Genomic DNA, 20,605 nt, shown 5'->3' with positions numbered 1-20,605 from the left:
CATCTTATTAATATCCCTTGCTTAATGGTCAATCGTTCCCGACCGATGTCTGAGTAATTTAATTAATTCCACATCGGCTTCCTGTCTTTGAGATTTATTTTACCTGTTTTTGTTATTCAACAAAACTACAAATTTCTGTATAAGAGGACTTTCTTCCTGAATTTGTTGCCAGTGAATATCTGGTCCACTTTGCTATTAGTTGTTTGCTCTAGTAAAGGTTTAGCAGACAAGGTTATCATTCGTTGTTGGAGTGATTTTGAGCAAAAAGCAGGAATTTCCACTGTCTCCCAGTCGTCTTTTTCATTCTCTGGATCTGCTTTAACAGGCAAGCGTGATAGTGCATCCGCATTACCATTGGACTTTCCGCTTCTAAACTTAATTACATGTTGGAAATTTGCTAACCTTGATATCCACCTATGTTCCAAGGCTCTCAAGCGTGGTGTCTGAAGATGGGCCAATGAATTGTTGTCCATGAATATGATGCATGGGGTAGCAGCTAAATAGCTCTTAAATTTTTCTGTAACAGCCCATACAATGGCAAGGAGTTCTAGCTTGAAAGCGCTATAATTTTCATCATTATGCTCTGTTCTTCGCAGGCCTCGACTGGCATATGCAATTACTTTCTCATGCCCATCTTGTTTCTGGACCAATACCGCGCCTAAACCCTGTGTGCTGGGATCTGTGTATACATGAAAAACCTTCTCATAATCAAGGTAGGCCAAGAGCGGGGCTTCCGTCAGTAAGATTTTTAGTTGTTCAAATGCTGTTTGCTGTTGGTCCGTCCAATTTACAGGAACATTTTTGCATCTCCTCATATCTGGTTTTCCTCTTAATAACTCATGCAATGGGGCAGCTATTTTTTCAAAGTTTTTGATGAATCTTCTGTAATAGCCGACGAACCCCAAAAAACTTTTGGACATCATGGGGTTGGCCAGTCTTTGACCACACTGATCTTCTCTAAGTCAGCTGTTAACTCCTTCAGCACTAACAATGTGTCCCAAATATCACACTTCTGGTTTCAGAAGATGATATTTAGATGGCTTGACTTTAAGACCATATTTGGTCAATTGTTTGAAGACTTCATCCAAATTCTGTAGATGTTCACTGTACGGTTTGGAGAAGATAACAATGTCGTCTAGATAAAGCAAGACCATCTTGAAATTTCTGTGCCCTAAACAGTGCTCCATTACTCTCTGGAAAGTTGCAGGGGCATTGCATAATTCGAATGGCATGTGGTCAAACTCAAACAACCCCATAGGAGTTGTAAAGGCTGTCTTTTCTCGATCTTCCGGAGCCATGGTCACCTGCCTATACCTGCTGGTGAGATCCAATGTAGAGAAATCTGTAGCGGTCTTTAGAGCAGCCAGCGATTCCTCTATTCTTGGTAAAGGGTAGGCATCACGGTGAGTAACCTGACTGAGTTTGCGATAATCAACACAGAACCTTAAACTGCCATCTTTCTTTCGTACTAGCACCAAAGGTGCGGCCCAAGGGCTGTGACTTTCCTTGATGACTCCAGATTTCCTCATCTCTTCTATCATTTGTCTAACAGGCTGGTAAAGGGCTGGAGGCAAGGGTCGATGTTTTTCATGAATAGGAGGAGCCATTCCTGTGGGTATATAATGTTGTACTCCCTCTACCTTACCGAAATCAGTAGGAAATTTACTAAAGGTTTTTTTGTTTTGTAATACTATCTGTTTGGCTCCTAATTTCTCTTTTTCTGCTGTATCTGGACCTCCTATCTCGATTTCTTTCCACCAAGCAGGTTCTTTCAGTGTTTGCGACTGGTCGTCAATAATCATATTCTGTTGACATTGGAATATAGTGGATTCGACTCCAATGACATCTTGGAAGGTTGTCTGTAACAATTTAGCTACTGGACAGTTTCAAAATAATCTAATGGAATGACTATGGGGATTCAAGATCCTTATAGGAAATCTCCCTTGTTCAACTCGGGCTAACGTGCGAGCTATGGCAAACTGATTTGTTCCTTCCTCTTCACAGGGTTCTACAATTACTTCATAGTCTCTTCCACTGGGCCCAATCCTAGCCTTACACCAAATCATACTCTCTGAGTTAGGTTGTAGAATGATGGGTTTTTGATCAGCAACGCTAGCTTTTCCCACTTCTCCTTTAGCATTGGTAAATTTGCATTGACCTTGAAGTAGTTGAATGGTCTGTCGTAGTGCTTTCCTATTGACTGTCTGTATTTGGCTTTTCAAAGTGATAATCAGCTCTTCAGGACAGTCTGCTAAATATTCATCCCAATGATAACTGGTGGGAGATTATCATCTCGAAGCGTTGTAATAAGGCAACCTTGTACTGATAATGTTGTCTGTCCGATCTTCATATCTGCTTCCCAGTATCCCTGACAAGTGATCTGTAAACCATTACTGGCTATTAGGTTTAACCAGGATGGAGGTGGTGATGTTACTTCCCTCTCTTCCCAATGCTGTATAAATGTTGTGAATTGTATTGTCGTGACTTGTAATCCGGTGTCAAGTACAGCGGGCAGAGTGACCCCGTTTAGCTGAACCTTCATAGATGGACATTTTCCTACAAATTGAGGCCACCATGCCCCTTATATCGGACCTATTGATGGGATGTCTACCGAAGATCGGTCCCCGGCCTCGGGATCTCGGAGTTTAAATTTTCACTCTGATGACAATTACTATATGTCCACTCTGATGACAACGACGGCAAATTGGTCTTCCCTATGCATCGAATTGATCCATAGGCCTTCGTCCTGAATTCCGGGAGGCATTCCATCTAGTTCTGTAGAATGTTCTTCTCTCAGGCTGCCATTCCTCTTCTTGAAAAGAAGTTTGCTTCTTCTTGATTTCTTTCACCTCCCGACATAAATTATTCAAACTTTGATTAATTCCAGCAATCTGTTCTTTCACAGTAATATTTTGATCAGGCATCACTGATGCCTGTGCATTCTGATTCACTGTATACTTAGTTATGAGTGGATTTATGCCTGTTCCCGGCATGCATCTATAAGAACTCATCAAATCTTGATATTCTGATGTAGGCAGGCTCGGATCTAGTTGTTCCCGTCGTTTTCCTACTATTCGTATGCTGTCTCTTTAAATTCTAAGAAAGGATCGTCTGGAGCTTGAAGTCTCAACATTCTAAGTTGGGTCTTAATGTTTTCTTCATAAGTTCCCTCAATAAACTGACTCACTAGGATTTCATCTTCTTTCTGAACTTGGAGGATCTACGTTTGCAAGGGCCCGAATGGCTTTCTGAAGGCTCAGGGTGAACTCCCGTAATGTCTCTCCTGGTCTTTGCATTCTAGCATAAAAGTGCATCTTGAGTTCGGATAAAGTCCTGGAGTCAAATATGGTAGCCAAACATTTAAACATTTCTTTAACTGACTTCTTTTGCTTAGGTGGCCAAGAGTTTACCTCTCGAAGTGCTGGACCCTTCAGTTGTCCTGTAAGGATTTCCACTTTCTGTTGATCGTTGAGAGGGTACAACCTAAACATGGCCTCTATCTTTGTCTTAAAGTCGAGAAATGTACTGGTTCCAGGCGTTGAAGGATCTCCGGAATAGCTAGGGAGCCAGGGGCCCCTGAAATTATACGGCAACGCAATTGGTGTCGTTGCATTAGTCATGGTTGCATCTTCATCATCTTGGGCGTTTCCTCTTTCCAAACTATCGGATTGCTCTTGACGTGACATCTTTAACTAGGCTGGGAATATCACTTGCTTTGGTCTCTTACGGGTTGTATTCTGTTCATGATGCCAGTAATTTATGTGACACCCCGAAGTATGTTTTGATTTTTCAGTGTAGTTGTCCTTACCTTGTTATTCGTTTCAGTGACTTTCTCTTTTCCCTCACTTAACAGAGAGGCAAGTTATTCCCAGCACCCAACACAACAATTACATACAGCGAAAGAAATTGTATTTTATTTAACAGGAACTCTTCCACAATCCGGTTTCGTAAAAGCAACAATAGTATGTTTTGCACAATAACAATGTAAATACATCCAATACCTAGATTACAGACTGATATTATGACAAGTTAAAATAACTACATTCACAACCTCTTGAAATTAATACTAAACTATAGTTTGCTAAATTAAAGTCCTGCCTGGCCAGGGCAATGTCGGTGCACTTATCAAGTACTATTGGTTTAATGCTGACAGTTGGTAGCTACAGGTACTCCTTACGTTTTCTTCCTAAATTATGGTTGCAGGGGAAGTTTAAGTAGTTACAATTACAATTTGCCTGTTTTGCTTATCCCTCAAGAGCAGGAAAATCTCCTTTTGTTGGACACTATTTCTGTATCTCCAGCGGCAGAATAAATCGTTAAACTGACTGCACGGATCCTTTCCTTTAAGTCAAAAGCTGATTTATCTGATCGGACCATTTAAATGATTGCCATTGAAAGGATATGGAGAGGGGTTAATGTTATTGAAACACTATCTGTGTTCCTGACTAGCAATCTCCTTTATTCTGGTAGATTATTAGATCCCTATCCAGAGGTTTAAAGTCTTAGGGAAAGCTGTGGTGACAAGTGCTGTTTAGTTTTACTCACTGTCTTGAAGTTCAGCACCCCTGATGGACAGCGGCAGCTGCTGCTTTTTCCCTGGGATCACTCTCACTGCTCAGTCATCGCCCCTTTGCTCCGCCTTGGTGGCTGTCAACTCTTACTGGGGGGTGGGGTGCTCAGACGGTGACACTCTTACTGGAGTCTCCGCATCTAAGTCCTCCGTTTAGCTTTGCAGTGGAACTGCAGGTCCCAGCACACCTCCCCCGCATGCTGGTAGTTGGAGAGCCACAAGTACCAGCATGTGGGGGCATTGTTGGAGGGTCCATAGTTCCCTGAAGTGGCGGATGGCAGTGGATGCAGGATCGGGGCTCAAGGTAAGTATTGTGGGTTTTTTTTGTGTGTATGCACGGCACTCTGACAGGGGGCATTATTACAAGTGCATTACTACTGGGGGCTTTACTACTGGGGGTATTATTACAGGGGCATTACTATTGGGGGTACTACTATTGGGGGTTAACTACTGGGGCAATTATTACAGGGGCATTAACTACAGGGGGCACTACTACTGGGGGCACTAATACAGGGAGCATTACTTTTGGGGGCACTATTACAGGGGCACTACAGCATGGGGTACTATTACTGGGGCCACTACTAATGGGGGCATTGCAGAATGGGCACCACTACTGGGGGCACTGCATAAGGGGTACCACTGCTGTGGGCATTATGTGTATGTGGCACTACTGCTGTAGGCATTGTATAAGGGGCACTACTACTGTGGGCATGATGTATAAGGGGCACTACTGCTGTGGGCATTGTAATATGGGCACTACTACTGTGGGGATTGTATTGGGCCACTACCATTATGGGCAATGTGTATAAGGGGCACTAATGTGGGCATCGTGTAAAAGGGGCACTACTATGTCAGAACATGAAGAAGGGCCACTACTACTGTGGGCATTGTATTAGGGACACTACTACTGTGGACAATGTGTATAAGGGTCACTAATGTTGGCATTGTGTAAAAGGAGCACTACTGTGTGTCGGAACATGAATAAGGGACACTATTGTGTGACCATGCCCCTTTCTTTGAGACCTCACCTCTAGCATATCTCCAAACCATCCCTATTTTAGCAAAAAAGTGTCCCAGAAAGGGGTGGAAATGGTGAATAGATGCCATGCTCATGCATGCCGCATCTATTGACTGGAGAAAGGGACTGGGAGCATGCCCAGCAGCTCCAAGAGCATTGGGCATGTACCCAGCATGATTGGAATTACAGGGCGGCGCTTGAGTTTGTGGCCTTTCCTTTGTCGGGTGCACGCACCTTCGGCGTGTGCAAAGTCCGCCAGGGGATGCCAAAATGTATCTTCACTTACCAAAAATATTGGGCAGTGACAATGCATCTGTAGGGCCTCATTTATCAACACGTTTTATCATTCACAGAGAGTGATAAAACTCATTGTGTATGATAATGGTGCTTCAGCCAATCAGCTCCCAGCTGTCATTTGTCTGAAAAATTACATTTGGGAGTTGATTGGCTGTAGCACCATTTATCAAACACAACAGTGTTATGAGACAACAGCAGTGTTATGAGACAAAGTGAAATGAGATAAGGTACCAGCCAATCAGCTGTGTCACCAGCCAATCACACTGATTAGTAAATAGACCCCAAAGAGTTTTATCACTCTCTGTGAATGATAAAACTCGTTGATAAATGAGGCCCATAGTCAGATATAGTCACGGGCTGCGACATGCAATCACCCTGCATCATAATCCACACTGTGGGGCTGATTCAGACCCGCTCGCAAGCGCATTGCGCTCGTAAATGGGTTGATGGTGGACCAGTGCACACGCGTGGCATGTGCACTGCGCGTGCGCGAGCCCCAGAGCGAGCTCAAAAAGCACTCGCTCCGGGACTCACTACAAAAGGGGCGGCTGTCGATGTTGATCGACAGCTCGCCCCATTTTGTAGGCGTGGCGGGGGAGTGGCTTCACAAACGGAGGCGTTCCCATGCGATTGCCTGCCGTTTGTGGGCAGCCCCACTGACATCACCAGTGATGTCAGTGAGAGAGCTTCCGGCTCTATTTGAGCCAGAAACTCTCTGGGGCTTGCGGCCACGAGACCCTACCACACGGGTCTCGTCGCAAGCCCGAGGGTCGCGATGGTCTTGACCATCGCGACCATCATCATGGCCGCTCACAATAGCTGTGGGTGGTAACCCACAGCTATTCGAGCGGCCAAGAGACCGCAACTAAAAAAACCTGTGCCCGCCCTGATTCAGAGCGAGCACTCGCTTTTTGCGAGTGCCTCTGAATCAGGCCCTGTGTCCACCATTGCGGCCGAATGTAGACTGTTCCCACCTATGAACCAGGCCCCAAGTCCATACACTTGATCTTACTAATCTCATGTGAGAAACACACAACATGAAGACACCATGTGATAGACTGAGCACATCCATGGCGATTCCACATCAAGAAAGAAGGTAACATGAGCTGTGTGCTGATGATCACGGGCACTTCATTACTGAGCATGAAGGAATGCCACCGTCTCAATACACAATAAGGAACAGCGTGGTCTGGAGAACCCAGGTTTGTGCTAACACCATGCCAAAGAGAAAACATATCTACAATAATCTCAGCAATATCAGGGCCAAGGATCGCAGCTGCTTATACGCACGCAATCAGATGATTGTTGCATCCTGCGCATGCAGAGTGCGCGCGGACTAGCTACTGCGATCAGGACTGCGATCACAGAGGCTGCGCAGACCCATGGCAGTGATCGACAGGAACTTCCATTTGTGGGGGGTGACGGGAGGTGGTTGTGCGAACACAGGCACACCAGTGCGTTGGGACGTCGTTGCAGGGGTGTGCATAAATTAGCCACTGCGATGCCCTACGGAGCAGAGGTCTCGGAGTGCTCTGAAGTAAGCAATTCCCGAGTGAGGCCTGACCTGCCTTAACTGTGCATATGGGTCCGATGTTACTCGATGCTGCCAATTATTTCGCTATATTGCCAAGGTATACAGATGTGAGTAAGGGTTAGTGGGCGTCCTTATGTCAGGCTGCGATCGCAATGCGAATGCAAACATTTGCATATCACTGCTGATATTAGCAACTGCGTTGTGAGCGTATAAGCAGAATAGCGTTGCGAGGTGAATTAGACCCTCAGAGAGGTAATTGCTGAACACTATTATAAAACCATTTAGCCCATCTTTTTGGTACAAGCAACATCATATACATACAGCAGTGGTGGGGAACCTTTTTTCTGCCAAGGGCCATTTTGATATATATATATATATATATATATATAAAACATTATTCGCGGGCCTGGTGCAGACCACACCCACTCAGTGTGACATCATGCGGTGCCACAATCGCCGGTGATTATAGCTCTGCTCGGTGCGCCAGGGAGCTGTAAGGGCAGCGGTGTGACCGTCTGAAGCGTCCTAAGGACACTCCAGGTGGCACTGCTGCATAGATTTTGGCTGCTGGGTTCTATTCTAGGCCCCCTGCTAGCCAGATGAGGCTAGCAGAAAAAAGTGGCTCCCCATCCCTGACATACAGTTACCACTTTTACGCTCTTAAATACAGTATTACACTATTAGGTTCATGTCCTTTCTCTATCATTATATAATATATATATATATATATATATATATATTACCAGTTATTTATATAGTGCACACATATTCCGCAGATCTTTGCAGAGACTATTTGGCCATTCATTTTCCCCAGTGCAGCTTACAACTTATGTTCCCTACACATGTACACACACATACACACTAGGGTTATTTATTTATTTATTTTTTGCAGTAGCCAATGAACCTACAGTACCAGTATATTTTTGGATTTTGGGCATAAACTGGCATACCTGGAGGAGACGCATGCAACCTTGTGGAGAATAAAAAAACTCCACACAGATAGGATCATGGTGGGAATCAAAACCACAACCTCAGTGCTGTGAGGCAGCAATGCTAACCATTACGCCATCTGTGCACACAGTATAAAATGCTAAATTATTCATTCAACCTATTAAATAAATAGCTTTCTTTCCTTCTAAAATATAAGTGGTAATATATCTAAATATTCCTTTCACTTATATTTTTCCCTGCACTTATATATTGGGGCACTCTGTACAACATTGCCTTATTTTCCGTTTCTGCACTATTTTCTTTTTTAAAGTTCATGTAAATTCAGTTATAACTGATATACAGTCAGGTCCATAAATATTGGGACATTGACAGAATTTTCATATTTTGGCCTCTATTCACCACCACAATGGCTTTGAAATGAAACAAACAAGATGTGATTTAACTGCAGACTTTCAGATTTAATTTGAGGGTAATTACATCCAAATCAGGTGAACGGTGTAGGAATTACAACGGTTTCTATATGTGCCTCCCACTTTTTAAGGGGCCAAAAGTAATGGGACAAACTAAACAATCCTAAATCTAACTTTCACTTTTTAATACTTTGTTGCAAATCCTTTGCAGGCAATTACAGCCTGAAGTCTGGAACGCATAGACATCACCAGACTCTGGGTTTCATCCCTGGTGATGCTCTGCCAGGCCTCTACTGCAAATGTCTTCAGTTCTTGCTTGTTATTGGGGCTTTTTCCCTTCAGTTTTGTCTTCATCAAGTGAAATGCATGCTCAATCGGATTCAGGTCAGGGGATTGACTTGGCCATTGCATAACATTCCACTTTTTAGCCTTAAAAAACTCTTTGGTTGGTTTTGCAGTATGCTTCGGGTAATTGTCCATCTGCACTGTGAAGCGCCGTCCAATGAGTTCTGAAGCATTTGACTGAATATGAGCATATAATATTACCCGAAATACTTCAGAATTCATTCTGCTGCTTTTGTCAGCAGTCACATCATCAATAAATACAAGGGAACCAGTTCCATTGGCAGCCATACATGCCCACGCCACGACACTACTACCACCATGCTTCACTGATGAGGTGGTATGTTTTGAATCATGAGCAGTTCCTTTCCTTCTCTTCTCTTCCCATCACTCTGGTACAAGTTGATCTTTGTCTCATCTGTCAATAGGATGTTGTTTCAGAACTGTAATGGCTTTTTTAGATGTTGTTTGGCAAACTCTAATCTGGTCTTCTTGTTTTTGTGGCTCACCAATGGTTTACATCTTGTGGTGAACCCTCTATATTCACTCTTGTGAAGTCTTCTCTTGATTGTTGACTTTGACACATATCCATCTACCTACTGGAGAGTGTTCTTGATTTGGCCAACTGATGTGAAGGGGTTTTTCTTCACCAGGGAAATAATTCTTTTGTCATCCACCACAGTTGTTTTCCGTGGTCTTCCGGGTCTTTTGGTGTTGCTGAGCTCTACGGTGCATTCTTTCTTTTTAAGAATGTTCCAAACAGTTGATTTGGCCACACCTAATGTTTTTGCTATCTCTCTGTTGGGTTTGTTTTGATTTATCAGCCTAATGATGGCTTGCTTCACTGATAGTGACAGCTCTTTGGATCTTATATTGGGCTCTATTTACTACAATCCGCATATTGAATGCGGATTGTAGTGTGATATTACCGAGTGAATTCGCATTGTGAATTCAGGCAATATTACAGGGATTTACTATAAATCCCTTGCAGGGACAGAGCTTGCGATAAAGCTCTGTCCCTGCGGATCCCATCCGCACTCTAGTCGCGGTATTTTCTGAAAAAATACCGCGACTAAGAGCCCGCGCATGCGCCGACTGACGACCGCTACTACCCCCCAACCGACGCTAAGGCCCGCCCCCGGCACTAAGCCCCTCCCCTGTGATCGCAGACCCCCGTGACCCCCCCTCCCCCCCCGCGACCCCCCCTCCCTTCATTACACTTACTTGCATCCTCCTGGCCTCCGGTGATCTTCTCCGGGCATCCCGATCAGGTGATCTCCCATACTGCACTGGGGCCCGATCACCTGATGACCGGGCAGCAGTGCACTGTGGGAGACCAGCTGACCGGAGAGGAGCCATCACCGGAGGCCCGATCACCGGTCTCTGGAGTCAGGTAAGTAAAAAAAAAATAATTAATTTTTTTTTTCTTTTTTTTACAGCAATCAGCTTGCGGTCTGCTTAGACCACATAGCTGATTACTGGTACCGGCTCCCGCCTCTGCTCTCCCCGTTAGAGCAGAGTGGGAGCCCGGTAACCAGGGGAGACCCTGGATAACGCCACCTCCAGGTGGCGTTATTATCACAGGGCTTCCCCCGGTATTTTTTTACAATTTATTTTTAGTAACTGTGGTCGGATCACACTTCCCATTACAATTATGGGAAATGCGATCTGCTTTACTAAAAATAAGTGATACTGGGGGTTGGAATAGAATTTTACTAATTCTTCTCCAATTGCCCTATAGTAACTACAGGTGAAACTAAATTAATGTGAAAAGGGTGTGAAAACACCCTTTTTCACTTTATTTTAGTAAAAATAATGATAATAAATAGAGCCCATTGAGAGTTGATAGCAACTGATTCCAAATACAAATGTCACACCTAGAATCAACTCCAGACCTTTTACCTGCTTAATTGATAATGAAATAACGAGGGAATAGCCCACACCTGTCCATGAAATAGCTTTTGAGTTGATAGTCCCATTACTTTTGGCCCCTTAAAAAGTGGGAGGCACATATTGAAACTGTTGTAATTCCTACACCGTTCACACGATTTGGATGTAATTACCCTCAAATTAAATCTGAAAGTCTGCAGATAAAGCACATCTTGTTTGTTTCATTTCAAAGCCATTGTGGTGGTGAATAGAGACCAAAATATGAAAATTCTGTCAATGTCCCAATATTTATGGACCTGACTGAATATTTAAGATGTACATGTATGTAGCTGTAACTCAACAGCATTGCTATGGTTGCTGTGACATCACCCACATATCCTGTGACATCACAGTGCTTCATCCTATAACAGTCTATCTACAGTTGCTGCAGTTTCCAGTTACTGGCCAGGAACAAGGAGCAAGGTTAGTCCCACATAGCAGGGTATGATGGAGGTGGGTAAGGAATGCAGAGTGCAGTCTATTATGGTGAAAGGCAGGACAAGATAGATAGAACAGGGAATATATGTAAAAGGACAAATAATTAGGAGAAGTACAGAGAGGAATGACAAATTTAGGAACGAAAAATCATAATTCTAGAGGCATCAAAAGGGCAGCATGGAGGATAAGCACACATACTGTATAGTGACTGGAGGAACAGTAAGGCTGGGTACACACTTGTCCAATCCTCGGGAGGTCAGACTACAGATCAGACTGTTTATACTGTACAATCCTACTGCAGACCTGGTCGCAGATTCTACATCCAATCTATGTGTCTAGGGGTGTGCACCGGCCACTTTCGCATTTTGTGTTTTGGTTTTGGATCTTTCTTCGTGTTTTGGATCTTTCTTCGTGTTTTGGATCTGGATTGGTTTTGCCAAAACCACCCTTCCGTGTTTTGGGTTCTGGGTTGTGTGTTTTGGATCTGTATTTTTTTGGAAAAAAACATAAAAACAACTAAAATCACAGAATTTGTGAGTTTTTCTGTTCCTATGCTATTATTAACCTCAATAACAATAATTTCCACTCATTTCCAGTCTATTCTGAACACCTCACACCTCACAATATTGTTTTTAGGCCAAAAGTTGCAACAAGATAGCTGGATGACTATGCTAAGCGACACAAGTGGGCGGCACAAACACGTGGCCCATCTAGGAGTCACACTGCAGTGGCAGACAGGATGGCAGTTTGAAAAACTAGGCCCCAAACAGTACATAATGCAAAGAAAAGAAAGAGGTGCATGATGGAATTGTCCTTGGGCCCTCCCACCCACCCTTATGTTGTATAAACAGGACATGCACACTTTAACAAACCAATCATATCAGCGCCAGGGTCTTCCACACGACTGTGGCTGAAATGATTGGTTCGTATGGGCCCCCACAGAACAAGCTGGCTCTACGGAGGCAAGATGTCATCCTCATCCTCTTCATCCATCGATTTCTCACCCTCTTCAGTGTTGTGCACATCCTAATCCTTACAGAGTATTATAATTCGTCACCGCTGGAATCCACCACCACAGGTCCCTCTGTACTTTCTGGAGGCTGTTCTCCCTGGAAGAATTGATAATTAATTTTGATGAACTCCATCTTCTCCACATTTTGTGGAAGCAACCTCCTACGCCTTTCGCTGACAAGGTTCCCGGCTGCACTAAACACTCTTTCGGAGTACACACTGGAGGGGGGGCAACTCAGGTAAAATAGAGCCAGTTTGTACAGGGGCCTCCAAATTTCCTCTTTTTCCTGCCAGTACAGGTACGGACTGTCTAACATGCCTACTTGGATGCTGTCACCGATGTAATCCTCCACCACTCTGTCAATGGTGACAGTATCATAAGCAGTGACAGTAGACATGTCAGAAATTGTTGCCAGGTCCTTTAGTTCGGACCAGATGTCCAAACTTGGTCCTGTCTGCCCTGCATCACCGCCAGCGGGTTGCTTAGGATACCTAAGTTGTTTCCTGGCAGCCCCAGTTGCGGGAGAAAATGAAGAAGGAGCTGTTGACATGTCACGTTCCACTTCAGCTGACAGTGTTTTCACCAGCAGGTCTTTGCACCTCTGCAGGCTTGTGTCAGCTGGAAAGAGAGACAAAATGTAGTGGTCTGATTTCAACAGATTGACCACCTTCGAATCCTGGCAAAGCGAATGAAGGGCTTCATCCACAAGTCCCACATACCGAACGGAATAGTTCTGTCTTAGCTCCTCCTTCACTTTCTCTAGCTGCTTCTGCAAAAGCCTGATGAGGGGAATGACCTGACTCAAGCTGGCAGTGTCTGAACTGACTTCACGTGTGGCAAGTTCGAAGGACTGGAGAACCTTGCACAACACGGAAATCATTCTCCACTGTGCTTGAGTCAGGAGCATACCCCCTCCTTTGCCTATGTCATAGGTGGATGTATAGGCTTGAATGGCCTTTTGCTGCTCCTCCATCCTCTGAAGCATATAGAGGGTTGAGTTCCACCGCGTCACAACCTCTTGCTTCAGGTGATGGCAGGGCAGGTTTTAAAGTGTTTGCTGGCACTCCAGTCTTCGGCACGCAGTCGCTGAATGGAGAAAGTGGCCAGAAAAATTTCGGGCCACCCAAAGCATCTCCTGCATACCCCTGTCAGTTTTCAGAAAATTCTGCACCACCAAAATTATTGTGTGAGCAAAGCATGGTACATACGGATTTGCCTGCTAAGCAATTTGGTCCAACCTGTTGCCCAGCCTAAACTGGATGACGTTCCATTTTCAGAGAGAGAGGTGTACTGTGTGAAGTGGATTTTATAATGATAAGGGGCACTGTAATGTGGCATAATCTGACCTGCTCATTGCAGTGTTGTATAATATGAACATGAGGGCACTATAATGTTACATAATATGATCTGGGGCACTGTGATGTGGCACAATATGATGTGGAGGCACAGTAGTGTGGCACAATATGATGTGGAGACACATTAGTGTGGCATAATATGATGTGGAGGCACAGTAGTGTGGCATAATATGATGTGGAGGCACAGTAGTGTGGCATAATATGATGTGGAGGCACAGTAGTGTGGCATAATATGAACTGGGGACACTAATGTGGCATAATATGAATTGGGGATACTATGTCATAATGTGGCATAATGTGTACTAAGGGGGGGGGCTGCACATCCTAATTTAAACATAATAAGAGGTCTACCATGCTGAGACCTGTAGTTCTAATGCAGAAAAAAAGGGGGGGGAGTGCAGATGCACACTCTAAGCACTAAGAATACTAAATATCAAAATATATATAATAAACTATCAACTAACATGCTAGTTGATAGTTTATTATATATATATATTGATATTTAGTATTGTGTGTAGTGTGTTCCCGGCAGGCTGTGCTCAATGTCGTTCATGACATTGAGCACAGCCGCTGAACGATATCATTAACGATATCATTCAGCGCCGGGCTCTCTCCCCCATTCCCCAACATGCAGCAACCTGACGAGGTCGTCAGATTGTGCTGCATGCTCAGGCGATGGACAATGTCGGAAACGACCAGCGGGAGTGCGCATCGCTGGTCGTTTCCGACATAAAAGTGCACGATTTGTGCACGATTACTGAGCGATTGCACGATTACGATGTCGTAATCGTGCAGTCGCTCAGTAATATCGCCCAGTGTGTACGCACCATTAGTGCTTAGAGTGTGCATCTGTAAGCGTATTTACAAAAATAAGTGTAAAGCTTATTTACTGTCTACTGTAATGTTTTTTTCTTTGATTTCAATAAAAAACTTTTGAAAAAAAAAAAAAAAGATAATATTGTATTTCTACAGGCAGACTCAAGGTCCCAGCAAGCCTGCCCGGCATGCCTGATCATTAATGTCTTGCTGGCACCTGTAGTCCGTCTGTAAAGAGAATCTTAAAATAATTACAGATCACCTATTGTTATAGTAATTTGTTGACTGCTCCTTCACCTGGAGGGCGACGGCCTTAAAGCTCTTTTGCATGGCCGCCATCCCCCAGGACTTCCTGCATCTTCTGACTTCAGTAGCCTTTGCCTGCTCCTTTTCCGCCATTGGACTGCCATTCGCCGCCATGTGTTGGCTAATTTTAGTTAGCCCAATGGGGCAGGGCGATGACACGGCTCGCAGGGGCGTATTTATAATGGGTACAGGGTGTGCAGGGCACAAAGGCCCCTGGCTCCAGGGGGGGCTTTCACCGCACACCCTGCACCCATATTGTACTTACCTCTCCGGAGTCCCACGTCGGCACTGGTGTCTCTGCGCTGCAAAAAACTGCTGGAAAATGGCCGCCGTGTAGTTTGCGCATGCGCAGTACAGGGAAAATGCCCGCCACTGCCATTTTCCCAGTGACCTGCACATGTGCTATAGACTCTGGGCAAACTTTAGTGCCCAGAGTCTATAAGTGCGGCGCTGGCCGCGCACCACTCAGTGCGTTGCTGGCCGCTGGACGGAGAGGAAGGGACCCATGACGGAGACTGCACACGGGCCCCCTCCTCTCTAGAAATGACTCTGGAGGCTCGCCACACCTGTCTGCAGTTGTTAAGCTGGGCAGTGCTGCTGATGCTGGCATATGCCCGGATGGCAGCTGCTGCAGATGATGTGCTGAGCTGCCGGGACCAGAGCCCGGTTCGCCAGCTCCGGTCATAGCAGCCTATACTCCTGTATATTGGTCGGCTGAATGACCGACCAATATACAGGTGAGACCCGACCAGGCGATAAGGATCAGGTGAACCAATCTATCCAATGTCAGACCAACTGATTGATTGGGGGTCGGATTGACCACAGATTGGAAAAGTGTGCGTCCAGCTTAACAGAGGACAGTGCAAAATAAGAGATCATTAGTAACACAACGGGCTGTGAGGAGAAACAGGATGATGAAGTGAAACGCAGACAGGGGCAGATAAAATCATTTGTATTACTGTAGTTTGAGGTAAATGTGCTTAGCATGGGATTACAATGACTGTACATAGAGAAGCTTAGGGATGCATTTTTTAAGTAAGCACCAGGGGCGTATCTATAACGGGTGCAGTGTGTGCGGGGAACACGGGCCCCTGGGTCCAGGGGGCCCCCGCACCGCACACCCTGCACCCATAATATTACTTACCTCTCCGGATTCCCACGTCGCCGTGGGGATCCAGCGCTGTAAAACGACTGGAAAATGGCTGCGGCAGCCATTTTCCCGTCGTTTGCGCATGCGCAGTACAGGGAAAATGGCCGCCTGTGCATTTCTTATAGACTCTGGGCACACTCTAGTGCCCAGAGTCTATAACTCCAGCGTTGGGCACGCACAGCTCCGTGCGCTGCCGGCCACCAGGGGGAGAGGAGGGGGCCCGTGTTGGAGACTGCACACGGGCCCCCTCCTCTCTAGAAACGCCCCTGATAAGCACTGTTTACAATGAATAAACTGATTCTTTTATAACCACGTGGGCTGTGAGCAAGAAACATACCCCCCATCCAGGGGTGTTTCTAGAGAGGAGGGGGCCCGTGTGCAGTCTCCGACACGGGCCCCCTCCTCTCCGCCCGGCGGCCGGCAGTGCACTGAGCTGTGCGCGGCCAGCGCTGGAGTTATAGACTCTGGGCACTAGAGTGTACCCAGAGTTTATAGTGTATGCACAGGTCACCAGGAAAATGGCCGCGGCGGTCATATTTGTCCCCACCTACCCCTCCTATTGTCACACATGACCCCCATTAGTCCAAACTGCTCATCTTTAATATAAAGGATAGTTAGCTCTATCATTATGACTGTAACCTGCATAATGTGAGTATTATTTGGTAGTAACGTGGTCCTAACACTAGGGAAGAGAAAACCTGGAACAGATAACTTGGGTCTCTTTGAGGCAGGATCTTTGTTTTGGATTAAATAAATAAAGTCAATGAAACATATAAATGGCAAAATTGAGTACAATGAATTTACCTAACAAAATGTATTAGTACAATTATAGAAACAGTACAGTATGTCTAACCAAGAAATTGTGATTATTTAGATCATCATCTGACGGGTTCTGGCAAAGAGATCTGCAGAGTGTGAGTTCCCAACTGTAGGACATCAGCTGCCCTTGGAGCTGCAACAAAGTGAGGACTGCAGATGACAGGAGAGAGCCGCAGAGTGCAGATGCTTCTGGAGCAGTGGCGAGTTAGGACTACAGACAACTGGAGAGAGCCGTGGAGCAGAGGCAGGCAGGATCTGCAGAGTGTCAGTTCCCACCTGTAGGATGTCAGATGCTTCTGGAGCAGTGACGTAGTGAGGCCTGAAGATGACTGGAGGGAGCCACAGAGTAGAGGCAGATAGGATCTGCAGAGTGTCAGTTCCCACCTGTAGGATGTCAGACGCATCTGGCGCAGTGGCGTAGTTAGTGTCAGGAACCAGGGTTTTGTTTTTGGGCACAGGAACTAGGGGCCTGATTCAGAGCGCTCGCTCTGAATCAGGGCCCTCCTACCTGTTTTAGGAGCGTCCTCATGGACGCTCGCATAGCTGTGGGTTATGCAAGCGTCCATTATGATGGTCGCGATGGTCAAGACCATCGCGACCATCGGGCTTGCGACGGAGACCCTGCGGTAGGGTCTCGCTGCCGCAAGCCCTGGAGTGATTTTGGCTCTATCTAGTGATGTCAGTGGGGCTGGCTTCAGATGGTAGGCGTTCCCATGGGAACGCCTCCGTCTGGCAGGCATGCCCACCAAAGGGGGCGTGCTGTCAATCAACATCGACAGCACGTCCCCTTTGGTGCGAAACCCGGAGTGATGGAGAGCCCTTCGCTCGCCGGGTCTCGCGCATGCGCACGACGGAGCTCCCTCCATCGTGCGTATGCGCAGTGGGGGAACTTCGACCCGCTTGCGAGCGTACTGCCGCTCACGAGCGGGTCTGAATGACCCCCTAGGGCCATTGGGATGTATGGATGATACAGATATGAGTGATGACTGTGTAGTGGTGCTTAACTGTAAACAGTAATGAAGTTCTTTATTAGTATGACTGAACTGGAACCGGAAGGTGACTGTACTTGAAGCAGTATACTGGATACCTGGCTGGGACCAGCTAATGCATACTGGACTGGACTGCTGGGACACCATAATGGGACCGGACTGCTGGAACACCAGAACGGGACCGGACTGCTGGAACACCAGAATGGGACCGGACTGCTGGAACATCAGAATGGGACCAGACCGCTGGAACACCAGAATGGGACCAGACTGCTGGAACACTGGAACGAGACCGGACTACTGGAACACTGGAACGAGACCAGACTGATGAAATACCAGAAGGGCCTGGACTTTTGCTACACCAGAACGGGACCGGATTGCGGATACACTGTAATGGGACCAGACTGCCGGAACACTGCTGAAATAACCGGAATGGGACTGGACTGCTGGAACAGCAGAACTGGACCGGGCTGCTGGAACACCAGAACGGGACCGGACTGCTGGAACCCCGGAATGGGACTGGATTGCTGAAATGACTGGAACAAGACTGGACTGCTGGAACACCAGAACAGGACCGAATTGCTGGAAAACTGTAATGGGACTGGATTGCTGGAACCAGAATGGGACCAGACTGCTGGAACACCAGCATGGGACCAGACTGCTGGAACACCAGAATGGGACCAGACTGCTGGAACACCAGAATGGGACCGCATTGCTGAAATGACCAGAATGGGACTGGACTCCTGGAACACCAGAACTGGACCAGGCTGTTGTAATACTGGAACTGGACCAGACTGCTGGAACACTGCTACGGGACCGAATTGCTGAAATGACCTTAACGGGACTGGACTGCTGGAACACCAGAAATGGACTGGGTGGCTGGAACACCGGAACAGGCCCGGATTTCTGGAAAACTGGAATGGGACTGGATTGCTAGAAAACCGGAATGGAACCAGTTTGCTGGAACACCAGAATGGGCCAAGACTGCTTGAACACCAGAATGGGACTGGACTGCTGAAACACTGTAATGGGACCGAACTGCTGGAACAACGGAATGGGACTGGATTGCTAAAATGACCGGAACGGGACTGCTGAAATACCGAACCGGGACCGGACTGCTGGATACAGTTGTGCTGCAGAGCTGATAAATGCTGTAAGCAGGAGTAACCAGACTGTGCTGGTATTTGCTGAAAGCAGTGGTGCTGCAAAGCTGATAAATGCTGTAAGAAGGAGTAACCACACTGGACTGGTATTTGCTGGAAGCTGTAGTGCTGCAGAGCTGATAATGTTTATATATATAATATATATGCTCAGGGGTGCCGAGAGCCGGGTACAATTTACCTGGGCTTCCAGAAGGACCCAGCGCCGCCCCCCTCCCTTCCTCCCTCCCTCGCAGCAGCCGATGCAGTGGGAGATTGCTCGCAGCTGCTAAGCAGCCACTGCAATCTCCTATGCCTGAGGGGGGGAAGTGATCACACTGATCGCGCCCCCCCCCCCCGGCTTTGCACTGGACTGAAAGGCTCACAGCACCCCCTCCCTGGTGTGCAGTGCCGCTACGTGGTGCTGCAAAACGATGTTTTTTGGGGGATTTTCTCAAGGGGGCGTGGCCTCACCTCTCGCGATTAGGTCACGCCCCCTCTTTACCTGGGCCCGGCAACGCTCTCTATACCCCTGTATATGCTAATGCAATTATATTACTATATCTGACCCTGTAGTGCTACTGCGCTCGCACGTTCTACTGACTGTCCATATTCTGCTGCTATTGCCAGGGAGGGTTCCTACAAAAATGTTTGCCATCTGTAGCCCATAGACTACAGCAGCTACCACCATCTAAAGATGGCGCATGCTGCAAGGGCCAAACTCCAGAATGGGAAGGGGGCTGCTTCTGCTGCCAGTAATGGAGAGACCACAGCAGATAATGGAGATCTCTGATGCAGCCCCTCCATGGTACATCTAGAGAATCCTAAATATTTGTAGATATCCCACAAAATGTTTTTGATAAAGAGGCTCCATAGAAACAATATAGTATATGGGCACCATATTTGTTTCCCCTTTTGTTTGGGGTGAGGGGTAGCCAAACTCTAACTTGCCTCCGGACTATTGGGGCGAACTTACGCCCCTGATAGCACAGATCAAACAAGGAAGGCGGGGGAAGCACAATACAGGATATACAGTACAGATCAGGGGGAGATCAATACAGATTGGGAGGGGAGCACAATATTGGACATACAGGTTAGGGAGGCATAAAATAGAACATACAGATCAGTGGCAGGTGGGGGGGTCTGATGGGCTTATAAGGAGCACGTGGGAAACTCCTGGACCATTTCCCTCTGTTTCCCCTTGGTCGACACAGCAGCTGCTGATCTTAGGTCAAAATTGACCCCCTCCCTGCACCTATTAGTACACCTCTTAATGCCCAGAGGGAAGGGCGATCCTGAAGCCATGGGTCCCCAGGGTTTTTTCCTCTCCTGAGTGCTTAAGGATGACTCTTCATGAGTCAGGAGGTGACCCAAGTATGTGACTGTTATGCCATTATGATCACCCGTCAGTCACCTATCAATCACATGCAGGTACAGGGGCTCTGTTTTGCAGCCCATCCCTGCGATGTGTAAGAAGTAAAATGATGGCTTTTTTGAACACTTTACTTCTGGGTTCAGACCCCGGCTGCGCTA

The 20,605-nt window shown here is 46.5% G+C and overlaps 1 pseudogene; it reads right to left on the bottom strand.

The window, feature by feature from the left end:
- Positions 1 to 1,886: 1,886 nt before the first annotated feature.
- On the bottom strand, positions 1,887 to 2,924 carry LOC148513615 (uncharacterized; annotated as a pseudogene).
- Positions 2,925 to 20,605: the final 17,681 nt, after the last annotated feature.

Source organism: Taudactylus pleione, unplaced genomic scaffold, assembly GCF_031769625.1.
Source record: "Taudactylus pleione unplaced genomic scaffold, aTauple2 ptg000276l, whole genome shotgun sequence".
Lineage (NCBI taxonomy): Eukaryota > Metazoa > Chordata > Amphibia > Anura > Myobatrachidae > Taudactylus > Taudactylus pleione.
Note: the sequence above shows the minus strand (reverse complement) of the source record. Positions and strands in the feature narration are given on the sequence as shown.